Raw genomic sequence first — 12058 nt, 5'->3', positions numbered from 1 at the left:
TGCCTCTGTGGTGGATAGTGGAATGTTTCCCATGTGGTATTGGTGTGCTGGATATCCCCTCCCAAGGTGCAGGACTTTACATTTTTCTTCATTGAATTGTAGCAGCCACTCTTTGAACATAATTACCTAACAACTGTACCTTGGTGATGTCTGGTAGGGGTAGGAAGCAGTGTTAATCTGTGTTGCCTGTCCATCCAGCAGTGAACATAATAACCAAACAACTGTACCTTGGTGATGACCTCTGGTATGGAAGACACAGTCAAGGGGTTAAGCCACTCCTCCCCGCAGGCCTGTTCACCGTCAACTGCTTTGTGCTGGTGGAGGGCTGCTACGAGGACAATGTGTTGCATGCGGAGGCCGTGGGTTTGCCGCCCCCCGAGCTGCCCGCCGTAACAAGGTGATGCCAGCCCTTTTTTTTTTTTTCGTGTGTGTGTGGGTGTGTGTGTGTGTGGGTGTGGGTGTGTGTGTGTGTGTGTGTGTGTGTGTGTGTGTGTGTGTGTGTGTACTTCCTGTTTGGGGGTGGACAGGTTATGAGTCTCCACGGTGAGGTAACGGTGTCACACTTTTGTTTTCCTCTTATTCTTTGTTTTTCTTTGTTTTGCTTTTCTTCTTTTTCTTTCTTCTTTCCTTGTTTCTTTTTCTTCATTTAATCTACTTTTTTCTTCTTTCTTTTTCTTTGTTTATCTTTATTTTATCATTTCTTTCTTTTCTTCTTTCTTTTACTTTATCACTCTTCCTTTCTTCCTTCCTTCTTTATTTTTCTCTAGTTAATATATTTCTTTCTTTCCTTTTTCTTTCTTTCATTCCTTTTCTTTCTTTGTCTCTCTTTCCTTCCACTTCTGACGATCTTTTACTCTCTCCTCCTCCTCCTCCTACTACTACTACTACTACTACTACTACTACTACTACTACTACTACTACTACTTCTACTACAACAGGGAGCGGATGAGCATGAAGAACGAGAACTACTTCGGCGGCTCAGCTCGGAAGAACGTAAAGACCGACCCGCAGCTACACCAGTTGGAGAAGGAGAACGGCGAGGCGATGTTTGTGGTGCTCTCGGACGTGTGGCTCGACAAGTTGGAGGTGAGGTGCGGGAGACAGGAGGGAGATTTTTCGGGGGGTCGGATGTCGTTGGTTATTTGGGTTTCCTGGTTGACTGGTTGGGGGTAGAGGAGTGGGGATAGTGTGGTTTGGTAGGGGAATGGTTGTAGTTTGTGTGGTAGGAATGGTGTTTGTGGTGGTGGAGGGGAAAATAGGAAAATATGGGAAAATGTATGTAAGGGAAGGGAGGCAAGTGTGTCTTGGGGGTCAGATGTCATTAGTTTTTTTGGTTTCCTGGTTGACTGGTTGGGGGTAGAGGGGTGGGGATAGTGTGGTTTGGTAGGGGAAAATGTATGTTTTTCCTCATACTGTTTTTCTCCCATTTCTCCTTTCTCTCCTTCTTTCCTTCCTTCCTTTCTCTCCTTCTGTCCTTTCTCCCTCTCTCTCCTTCCTTCCTCTCTTCTTTCCTCTCTCCTTCCTCCCTTCCTTCTTTCCTCTCCTTCCTTCCTCCCTTCCTTCCTTCCTTCTTTCCTCTCCTCCCTTCCTTCCTTCCTTCTTTCCTCTCTTTCTCTCCTTCCTTCCTTCCTTCTTTCCTCTCTTTCTCCTTCCTTCCTTCCTTCCTCTTTCCTCCTTCCTTCTTTCCTTCCTTCCTTCCTTCCTTCCTTCCTCTCTTCCTTCCTTCTTTCCTCTCTCTCTCCTTCCTCCCTTCCTTCCTTCTTTCCTCTCTTTCTCCTTCCTTCCTTCCTTCATTCATTCCTCTCTTTCCTCCTTCCTTCTTTCCTTCCTCCCTTCCATCCTTCCTTCCTTCCTTCCTTCCTTCCTCCCTCTTCATCATCATTTTCATAAGTTTTCATCCTCTCATCCTGCCTCATGAAACCCCCCACCCCCACCCACCCACCCACCCTGCCATGCCTCCCCCCTCATCCTACCTGTTTTTCCCCCACCCCCACCCACCCACATGCCTCCCCCTCATCCCTACCCTGTGTTACCCCCACCCACCCACCCATGCCTCCCCTCATCCCCTGTGTTACCCCCCCCACCCACCCACCATGCCTCCCCCTCATCCTGTGTTACCCCCCACCCCCACCCACCCCTCCCCCCTCATCCTACCCTGTGTTACCCCCCCCCACCCCCACCCACCCACCCCGCCATGCCTCCCCCCTCATCCTACCCTGTGTTACCCCCCCCACCCCCACCCACCCACCCCGCCATGCCTCCCCCCTCATCCTACCCTGTGTTAACCCCCCCCATGCCCCCCCTCGCCAGGTTATGGAGAAGCTGCGGGTGCTGTTCAGTGACTCTGGCAGGTCCCCCAACGGCCTTCATCCTCTGCGGGAACTTCTTCTCCGAGTGGCAGAGCAGGAAAAAGGTGAGGCGGGGGGAAGGAAGGAAAGGAAGGGGGGGGGCAGGAGGGGAGGAAGGAAAGGAAAGGAAGGAAGGAAAGGAATGGAAGGAAAGGAAGGAAGGAAAGGAAGGAAGGAAGGAAGGAAGGAAAGGAAAGGAAGTAAAGTAGGAAGGAAGGAAGGAAGGAAAGGAAAAGAAGGAAGGAAAGGAAAGGAAGGAAGGAAAGGAAAGGTAAAAAGGTAGGAAGGAAGGGAAGAGAGAAGGAACAGGATGGAAGGAAGGAAGGAAGGAGGAAAGAGAGAAGGGACAGGAAGGAAGGAAGGAAAGAGAGAAGGAACAGGATGGAAGGAAGGAGGAAAGAGAGAAGGGACAGGAAGGAAGGAAGGAAAGAGAGAAGGAACAGGATGGAAGGAAGGAAGGAAGGAGGAAAGAGAGAAGGGACAGGAAGGAAGGAAGGAAAGAGAGAAGGAACAGGATGGAAGGAAGGAAGGAAGGAGGAAAGAGTAGGGACAGGAAGGAAGGAAGGAATGAGAGAAGGAACAGGATGGAAGGAAGGAAGGACGGCGGAAAGAGAGAAGGGACAGGAAGGAAGGAAGGAAGGAGGAAAGAGAGAAGGAACAGGATGGAAGGAAGGAAGGAAGGAGGAAAGAGAAGGAACAGGATGGAAGGAAGGAAGGAAGGAAGGAGGAAAGAGAGAAGGGACAGGATGGAAGGAAGGAAGGAAGGAGAAGAGAAGGAACAGGATGGAAGGAAGGAGGAAAGAGAGAAGGGTCAGGAAGGAAGGAAGGAGGAAAGAGAGAAGGGACTGGAAGGAAGGAAGGAAGAGAAGGAGGAAGGAAGGAAGGAAGAGAGAAGGGTCAGGAAGGAAGGAAGGAAAGAGAGAAGGAACAGGATGGAAGGAAGGAAGGAAGGAAGGAAAGAGAGAAGGGACAGGAAGGAAGGAAGGACAGAGACAAGGGACCGGAAGGAAGGAAGGAAAGAGAGAAGGGACAGGAAGGAAGGAAGGAAAGAGAGAAGGGACTGGAAGGAAGGAAGGAAAGAGAGAAGGGACTGGAAGGAAGGAAGGAAAGAGAGAAGGGACAGGAAGGAAGGAAGGAAAGAGAGCAGGGACAGGTATGAAGGAAGGAGGAAAGAGAAGGGACAGGAAGGAAGGAAGGAAAGAGAGAAGGGACAGGAAGGAAGGAAAGAGAGAAGGGACAGGAAGGAAGGAAGGAAAGAGGGAAGGGACAGGAAGGAAGGAAGGAAAGAGAGAAGGGACAGGAAGGAAGGAAGGAGGAAAGAGAAGGGACAGGAAGGAAGGAAGGAAGAGAGAAGGGACAGGAAGGAAGGAAGGAAGGAAAGAGAGAAGGGACTGGAAGGAAGGAAGGAAAGAGAGAAGGGACAGGAAGGAAGGAAGGAAGGAGGAAAGAGAGAAGGGACAGGAAGGAAGGAAGGAAGAGAGAAGGGACAGGAAGGAAGGAAGGAAGGAAGGAAGGAAGAAAAGGGACAGTGGGAAGGAAGGAAGGAAGGAAGAGAGAGAAGGGACAGGAAGGAAGGAAAGAAAGAGGGAAGGGACAGGAAGGAAGGAAGGAAAGAGGGAAGGGACAGGAAGGAAGGAAGGAAAGAGAGAAGGGACAGGAAGGAAGGAGGGAAGGGACAGGAGTGCAGTAAGGAAGGAAGGAAGGACAGAAGGGACCGCAAGGAAGGAAGGAAGGAAGAGATAAGGGACAGGAAGGAAGGAAGGAAAGAGAGAAGGGACAGGAAGGAAGGAAGGAAGGAAAGAGAGAAGGGACAGGAAGGAAGGAAGGAAGGAAGGAGAGAAGGGACAGGAAGGAAGGAAGGAAGGAAAGAGAGAAGGGACAGGAAGGAAGGAAGGAAGTGAGAAGGGACAGGAAGGAAGGAAGGAAGGAGGAAGAGAAGGGACAGGAAGGAAGGAAGAGAGAAGGGACAGGAAGGAAGGAAGGAAGGAAGGAGAAAGAGAAGGGACAGGAAGGAAGGAAGGAAGGAAGGAGAGAGAGAAGGGAAGGAAGGAAGAGAAGGGACAGGATGGAAGGAAGGAAGGAAGGAGAGAAGGGACAGGAAGGAAGGAAGGAAGGAAGGAGAGAGAGAAGGGACAGGAAGGAAGGAAGGAAGGAGAGAATGGACAGGAAGGAAGGAAGGAAGGAAGGAGAGAAGGGACAGGAAGGAAGGAAGGAAGGAAGGAGAGAAGGGACAGGAAGGAAGGAAGGAAAGAGAGAAGGGACAGGAAGGAAGGAAGGAAGGAAGGAGAGAGAGAAGGGACAGGAAGGAAGGAAGGAGAGAGAGAAGGGACAGGAAGGAAGGAAGGAATGACGGAGAGAGAAGGGACAGGAAGGAAGAAGGAAGGAAGGAAGGAAGAGAGAGAAGGGACAGGAAGGAAGGAAGGAAGAGAGAAGGGACAGGAAGGAAGGAAGGAAGAGAGAAGGGACAGGAAGGAAGGAGAGAGAAGGGAAACGAAGGAAGGAAGGAAGGAAGGAAAGAGAGAAGGGACAGGAAGGAAGGAAAGAAGGGTCAGGAAGGAAGGAAGGAAGGAAGGAAAGAGAGAAGGGACAGGAAGGAAGGAAGGAAGGAAAGAGAGAAGGGACAGGAAGGAAGGAAGGAAGGAAAGAGAGAAGGGACAGGAAGGAAGGAAGGAAGGAAAGAGAGAAGGGACAGGAAGGAAGGAAGGGAGAGAGAAGGGACAGGAAGGAAGGAAGGAAGGAGGAAGAGAGAAGGGACAGGAAGGAAGGAAGAGAGAAGGGACAGGAAGGAAGGAAGGAAAGGGAGAGAGAGAGGAGAGGCAGGAAGGAAGGAAGGAAAGGGAGAGAGAGAGGATAGACAGGAAGGAAGGAAGGAAAGGGAGAGAGAGAGGATAGGCAGGAAGGAAGGAATGAAGGAGACAGCGAAGTGAAAGGAAGGAAGGAAGGAGAGAGAGAAGGGACAGGAAGAAAGGAAGGAAGGAAAGAGAGAAGGGACAGGAAGGAAGGAAGGAAGAGAGAAGGGACAGGAAGGAAGGAAGGAAGAGAGAAGGGACAGGAAGGAAGGAAGGAAGGAAAGGGAGAAGGGACAGGAAGGACGGAAGGAAGGAAAGAGAGAAGGGACAGGAAGAAAGGAAGGAAAGAGAGAAGGGACAGGAAGGAAGGAAGAGAGAAGGGACAGGAAGGAAGGAAGAGAGAAGGGACAGGGAAGGAAGGAAGGAAGAGAGAAGGGACAGGAAGGAAGGAAGGAAGAGAGAAGAAGGACAGGAAGGAAGGAAGGAAGAGAGAGAAGGGACAGGAAGGAAGGAAGGAAGAGAGAAGGGACAGGAAGGAGGGAAGGAGGAAAAGAGAAGGGACAGGAAGGAAGGAAGGAAGAGAGAAGGGACAGGAAGGAAGGAAGGAAGGAAGAGAGAAGGGACAGGAAGGAAGGAAGGAAGAGAGAAGGGACAGGAAGGAAGGAAGAGAGAAGGGACAGGAAGGAAGGAAGGAAGGAAGAGAGAAGGGACAGGAAGGAAGGAAGGAAGGAAGAGAGAAGGGACAGGAAGGAAGGAAGGAAGGAAGGAAAGAGAGAAGGGACAGGAAGGAAGGAAGGAAAGAGGGAAGGGACAGGAAGGAAGGAAGGAAGAGAGAAGGGACAGGAAGGAAGGAAGGAAGAGAGAAGGGACAGGAAGGAAGGAAGGAAGGAAGAGAGAAGGAGGAAGGAAGGAAGAGAGAAGGGACAGGAAGGAAGGAAGAGAAGGGACAGGAAGGAAGGAAGAGAGAAGGGACAGGAAGGAAGGAAGGAAGAGAGAAGGGACAGGAAGGAAGGAAGGAAGGAAGAGAGAAGGAACAGGAAGGAAGGAAGAGAGAAGGGACAGGAAGGAAGGAAGGAAGGAAGGAAGGAAAGAAGGGACAGGAAGGAAGGAAGGAAAGAGCGAAGGGACAGGAAGGAAGGAAGGAAGGGAGAGAAGGGACAAGAAGGAAGGAAGGAAGGAAGGAAAGAGAGAAGGGACAGGAAGGAAGGAAGGAAGGAAAGAAAGAACGGACAGGAAGGAAGGAAGGAAGAGAGAAGGGACAGGAAGGAAGGAAGGAAAGAGAGAAGGGACAGGAAGGAAGGAAGGAAGAGAGAAGGGACAGGAAGGAAGGAAGAGAGAAGGGACAGGAAGGAAGGAAGGGAAAGAGAAGGGACAGGAAGGAAGGAAAGAGAGAAGGGACAGGAAGGAAGGAAGGAAGGAAGGAAGGAAGGAAAGAGAGAAGGGACAGGAAGGAAGGAAGGAAGGAAGGAAAGAGAGAAGGGACAGGAAGGAAGGAAGGAAAGAGAGAAGGGACAGGAAGGAAGGAAGGACTGACAGAAGGGACAGGAAGGGAGGACGGAAGGAAATAGAGAAGGGACAGGAAGGAAGGAAGGAAGGAAAGAGAGAAGGGACAGGAAGGAAGGAAGGAAGGAAAGAGAGAAGGGACAGGAAGGAAGGAAGGAAAGAGAGAAGGGACAGGAAGGAAGGAAGGAAGGAAAGAGAGAAGGGACAGGAAGGAAGGAAAGAGAGAAGGGACAGGAAGGAAGGAAGGAAGGAAAGAGAGAAGGGACAGGAAGGAAGGAAGGAAAGAGAGAAGGGACAGGAAGGAAGGAAGGAAAGAGAGAATGGACAGGAAGGAAGGAAGGAAGGAAGGAAAGAGAGAAGGGACAGGAAGGAAGGAAGGAAGGAAAGAGAGAAGGGACAGGAAGGAAGGAAGGAAGGAAGGAAAGAGAGAGCCTCTCACACACACACACACACACACACTCCATTATATAGACAAGGAAATGATGAACAAAATAATAACAACACTGGTAAGACCAAAACCTGTATATGCTGCTGTTGTGTGGTCGCCTCAAAAAGAAGGATATCAGAAAGTTGGAAAAGATACAGAAAATTGCAACTAAAATGGTCCCAGAACTCTCGAATATGACGTATGAAGACTGATTGAGGGAGATGGACTTGACGACACTGGAACAAAGAAGGGAGAGAGGAGATCTGATCACGCTGTATAAGTTGGTAGATAAGTTTGATGAGGTGGATAGAGATCTCTTTTCAACTGTGAGAATGCAAGGGCTGAGAGGACATGGTTAATAAAGGAACCTGTTTGAGTGACTTGAAAGAGTATAGTTTTCCACACAGAAGTATTAACACATGGAGCAGCTTGCGGGAAGAGGTGGTGGAGGCGAGCAGTGTCCAGCAAATGAAGGAAAGGCTGGATGAATGTAGATATGGAGACGGGACTATTAGAGCTTAGCCTGGGCCCGGTAGACTACAAATAGGTAAACACACACACCTCTCCCCACAGCTTGAGGAGATGCAGAAAGCCTTCACAGCGCTGGGCAACCTCATCGCCGAGTTCCCCGACCTGGCCGCCAACACTCGCTTCATCTTCGTGCCGGGACCCAGCGACCCGGGACCATCAACCATCTTTCCCAGGTCAGGATAAAAAAGGAAGGATGTAGGAGAGGAAGGAAGGAGGACAAATAGAGAGGAAAGAATGAGAGTAGAAAACAGAGGAAGGGAAGAAAGAGAAGAGAGGAAAGGAAGGAAGAAAGGAGGGATAACTGAAGGAAAGTAGCAGATAGGAAAAAGAGAAAGGGAGGAAAGGAAAGAAAGGAAGGCAGGAAGGAAGGAAGGACACAAGCAGAGAAAGAAGGGAAGAAGTACGGCAGAAGGCAAGACGAAAATAGGAAAAAGAGAAAGGGAGGAAGAGAAAGAAAAAGAAGAAAGGAAGGAGCAAGTTGAGAAAGAGTCAAGTGACAATGGAGGCAAGGGTGGCGGGAGGGAAGGGAGGAACAGTCAAGGCTTTCCAGGTGTGTCTATGTCAGTGGTGGGAGTGGTTGGTTGTGTTTTCAAAGGTACCGGCGGCCAGTTTGTGTGTTTGTGTCTATGTCAGTGGTGGGAGTGGTTGGTTGTGTTTTCAAAGGTACCGGCGGACAGTTTGTGTGTTTGTGTCTATGTCAGTGGTGGGAGTGGTTGGTTGTGTTTTCAAAGGTACCGGTGGACAGTTTGTGTGTTTGTGTCTATGTCAGTGGTGGGAGTGGTTGGTTGTGTTTTCAAAGGTACCGGTGGACAGTTTGTGTGTTTGTGTCTATGTCAGTGGTGGGAGTGGTTGGTTGTGTTTTCAAAGGTACCGGCGGACAGTTTGTGTGTTTGTGTCTATGTCAGTGGTGGGAGTGGTTGGTTGTGTTTTCAAAGGTACCGGCGGACAGTTTGTGTGTTTGTGTCTATGTCAGTGGTGGGAGTGGTTGGTTGTGTTTTCAAAGGTACCGGCGGACAGTTTGTGTGTTTGTGTCTATGTCAGTGGTGGGAGTGGTTGGTTGTGTTTTCAAAGGTACCGGCGGACAGTTTGTGTGTTTGTAGGGCCTTGCGGGGAAGGTCCGAGGGATTTTAGGGACTCCTGTTTGGGCCTCTCCTTCCTTCCTTCCTTCCTTCCTTCTGAGATTCCCTCATTTTCCCTGCCTTCTTGACTCCCTTTCCTACTTCCTTCCTATTTCCCTTCCTTCGTTCCTTCCTTCCTTCTGAGTTCTTACATTCTCCTTTCCATCCTTCCTCTCTTTCCTACTTCCTTCCTTCCTTCCTTCCTTCCTTCTGAGTTCCTACATTCTCCTTTCCATCCTTCCTCTCTTTCCTACTTCCTTCCTTCCTTCCTTCCTTCTGAGTTCCTACATTCTCCTTTCCATCCTTCCTCTCTTTCTTCCTTCCTTCCTTCCTTCCTTCCTTCCTTCCTTCTGAGTTCCTACATTCTCCTTTCCATCCTTCCTCTCTTTCCTACTTCCTTCCTTCCTTCCTTCCATCCTTCTGAGTTCCTACATTCTCCTTTCCATCCTTCCTCTCTTTCCTACTTCCTTCCTCTTTCCCTTCCTTCCTTCCTTCCTTCCTTCCTTCCTTCCTTCCTTCCTTCTGAGTTCCTACATTCTCCTTTCCTTCCTTCCTTCCTTCCTTCCTTCCTTCCTTCCTTCTGAGTTCCTACATTCTCCTTTCCATCCTTCCTCTCTTTCTTCCTTCCTTCCTTCCTTCCTTCCTTCTGAGTTCCTACATTCTCCTTTCCATCTTTCCTCTCTCTCTTCCTTCCTTCCTTCCTTCCTTCCTTCCTTCCTTCTGAGTTCCTACATTCTACTTTCCATCCTTCCTCTCTTTCTTCCTTCCTTCCTTCCTTCCTTCCTTCTGAGTTCCTACATTCTCCTTTCCATCATTCCTCTCTCTCTTCCTTCCTTCCTTCCTTCCTTCCTTCTGAGTTCCTACATTCTCCTTTCCATCCTTCCTCTCTTTCTTACTTCCTTCCTCTTTCCCTTCCTTCCTTCCTTCCTTCCTTCTGAGTTCCTACATTCTCCTTTCCATCCTTCCTCTCTTTCTTCCTTCCTTCCTTCCTTCCTTCCTTCTGAGTTCCTACATTCTACTTTCCATCCTTCCTCTCTTTCTTCCTTCCTTCCTTCCTTCCTTCCTTCTGAGTTCCTACATTCTCCTTTCCATCCTTCCTCTCTTTCCTACTTCCTTCCTTCCTTCCTTCCTTCCTTCCTTCCTTCCTTCCTTCTGAGTTCCTACATTCTCCTTTCCATCCTTCCTCTCTTTCTTCCTTCCTTCCTTCCTTCCTTCCTTCCTTCTGAGTTCCTACATTCTACTTTCCATCCTTCCTCTCTTTCTTCCTTCCTTCCTTCCTTCCTTCCTTCCTTCCTTCTGAGTTCCTACATTCTCCTTTCCATCCTTCCTCTCTTTCCTACTTCCTTCCTCTTTCCCTTCCTTCCTTCCTTCCTTCCTTCTGAGTTCCTACATTCTCCTTTCCATCCTTCCTCTCTTTCTTCCTTCCTTCCTTCCTTCCTTCCTTCCTTCTGAGTTCCTACATTCTCCTTTCCATCCTTCCTCTCTTCCTTCCTTCCTTCCTTCCTTCCTTCCTTCCTTCCTTCTGAGTTCCTACATTCTCCTTTCCATCCTTCCTCTCTTTCTTACTTCCTTCCTCTTTCCCTTCCTTCCTTCCTTCCTTCCTTCCTTCTGAGTTCCTACATTCTCCTTTCCATCCTTCCTCTCTTTCCTACTTCCTTCCTTCCTTCCTTCCTTCTGAGTTCCTACATTCTCCTTTCCATCCTTCCTCTCTTTCCTACTTCCTTCCTTCCTTCCTTCCTTCCTTCTGAGTTCCTACATTCTCCTTTCCATCCTTCCTCTCTTTCCTACTTCCTTCCTTCCTTCCTTCCTTCCTTCTGAGTTCCTACATTCTCCTTTCCATCCTTCCTCTCTTCCTTCCTTCCTTCCTTCCTTCCTTCCTTCCTTCCTTCCTTCCTTCTGAGTTCCTACATTCTCTTTTCTATCCTTCCTCTCTTCCTTCCTCTTTCCCTCCCTTCCTTCCTTCCTTCTGAGTTCCTACATTCTCCTTTCCATCCTTCCTCTCTTTCTTCCTTCCTTCCTTCCTTCCTTCCTTCCTTCCTTCCTTCCTTCTGAGTTCCTACATTCTCCTTTCCATCCTTCCTCTCTTCCTTCCTTCCTTCCTTCCTTCCTTCCTTCCTTCTGAGTTCCTACATTCTCCTTTCCATCCTTCCTTCCTTCCATCCTTCCTTCCTTCCTTCCTTCCTTCCTTCCTTCTGAGTTCCTACATTCTCCTTTCCATCCTTCCTTCCTTCCTTCCTTCCTTCCTTCCTTCCTTCCTTCTGAGTTCCTACATTCTCCTTTCCATCCTTCCTCTCTTCCTTCCTTCCTTCCTTCCTTCCTTCTGAGTTCCTACATTCTCCTTTCCATCCTTCCATCCTTCCTTCCTTCCTTCCTTCCTTCCTTCCTTCTGAGTTCCTACATTCTCCTTTCCATCCTTCCTTCCTTCCATCCTTCCTTCCTTCCTTCCTTCCTTCCTTCCTTCCTTCCTTCCTTCTGAGTTCCTACATTCTCCTTTCCATCCTTCCTTCCTTCCTTCCTTCCTTCCTTCCTTCTGAGTTCCTACATTCTCCTCTCCATCCTTCCTCTCTTCCTTCCTTCCTTCCTTCCTTCCTTCTGAGTTCCTACATTCTCCTTTCCATCATTCTTCTCTTTCTTACTTTCTTCTTCTTTCCTACAATTTTCCTTCCTCCTGAGACTCCTACTTTTCCCTTCCTTCCTTCCTTCCTCTTTCCTACACTTTTCCTTCCTTCCTTCCTCTCCTACTGAGCAAACTAAGGGCCACTTTCACAGTCACGTTTGTTTGTGTTGATGGTTACCAGTGAGTGGCCATCGCCGCTACCAACAAGAAATCCACTTCCACGATTGTCCTTCGCTTGTTTGCACCAGTGCCAGAGACTGGAACCTCCGGCGACGGAGCTCTGGTGGCCGCGGGGGCTCCCCAGTGGAGCTAATCAATGAAATTACTTAGTAAATAACAAATTCTTGCTCTCAAGTGGTTATATTATTTCGTTAAATAGACATAAAAAATATCACACAACACAGCAACACGTTGCTCGGCTTCAATGGCAACATGAGAAAAAATAGAAGACTTTGAATGACATGAACTCACTTCACCTGCTGACCAGTAAACGTCCTGCTGAGAACTTCACTTTGATTGATTGGTTGATGGTTTATTGTTGCAAAAGTACACAGCCAAGGAGAAGGGAGGACCTTAATACTTGTCACTGTTATCCACCTGTTGTGCCTCCTTGGTCACTCTCTCGTATCATTCCAGTCAGCCCAGTGTGTAGGCACGGGGCATACATTCAGGGAACTGTTGTGTAAAGAATGAATGTGAAGTTTGCTGAGTAAGGTGAATGATGA

At 48.8% G+C, this 12058-nt stretch overlaps 1 pseudogene; it reads left to right on the top strand.

Moving 5' to 3' along the window:
• Window positions 1-12058, top strand: part of LOC126984353 (DNA polymerase epsilon subunit 2-like) — a 39868-nt pseudogene that overhangs the window by 22105 nt on the left and 5705 nt on the right.

This window comes from Eriocheir sinensis, chromosome 57 (assembly GCF_024679095.1).
Source record: "Eriocheir sinensis breed Jianghai 21 chromosome 57, ASM2467909v1, whole genome shotgun sequence".
NCBI lineage: Eukaryota > Metazoa > Arthropoda > Malacostraca > Decapoda > Varunidae > Eriocheir > Eriocheir sinensis.
This window is presented reverse-complemented; position numbering and strand designations above follow the sequence as displayed.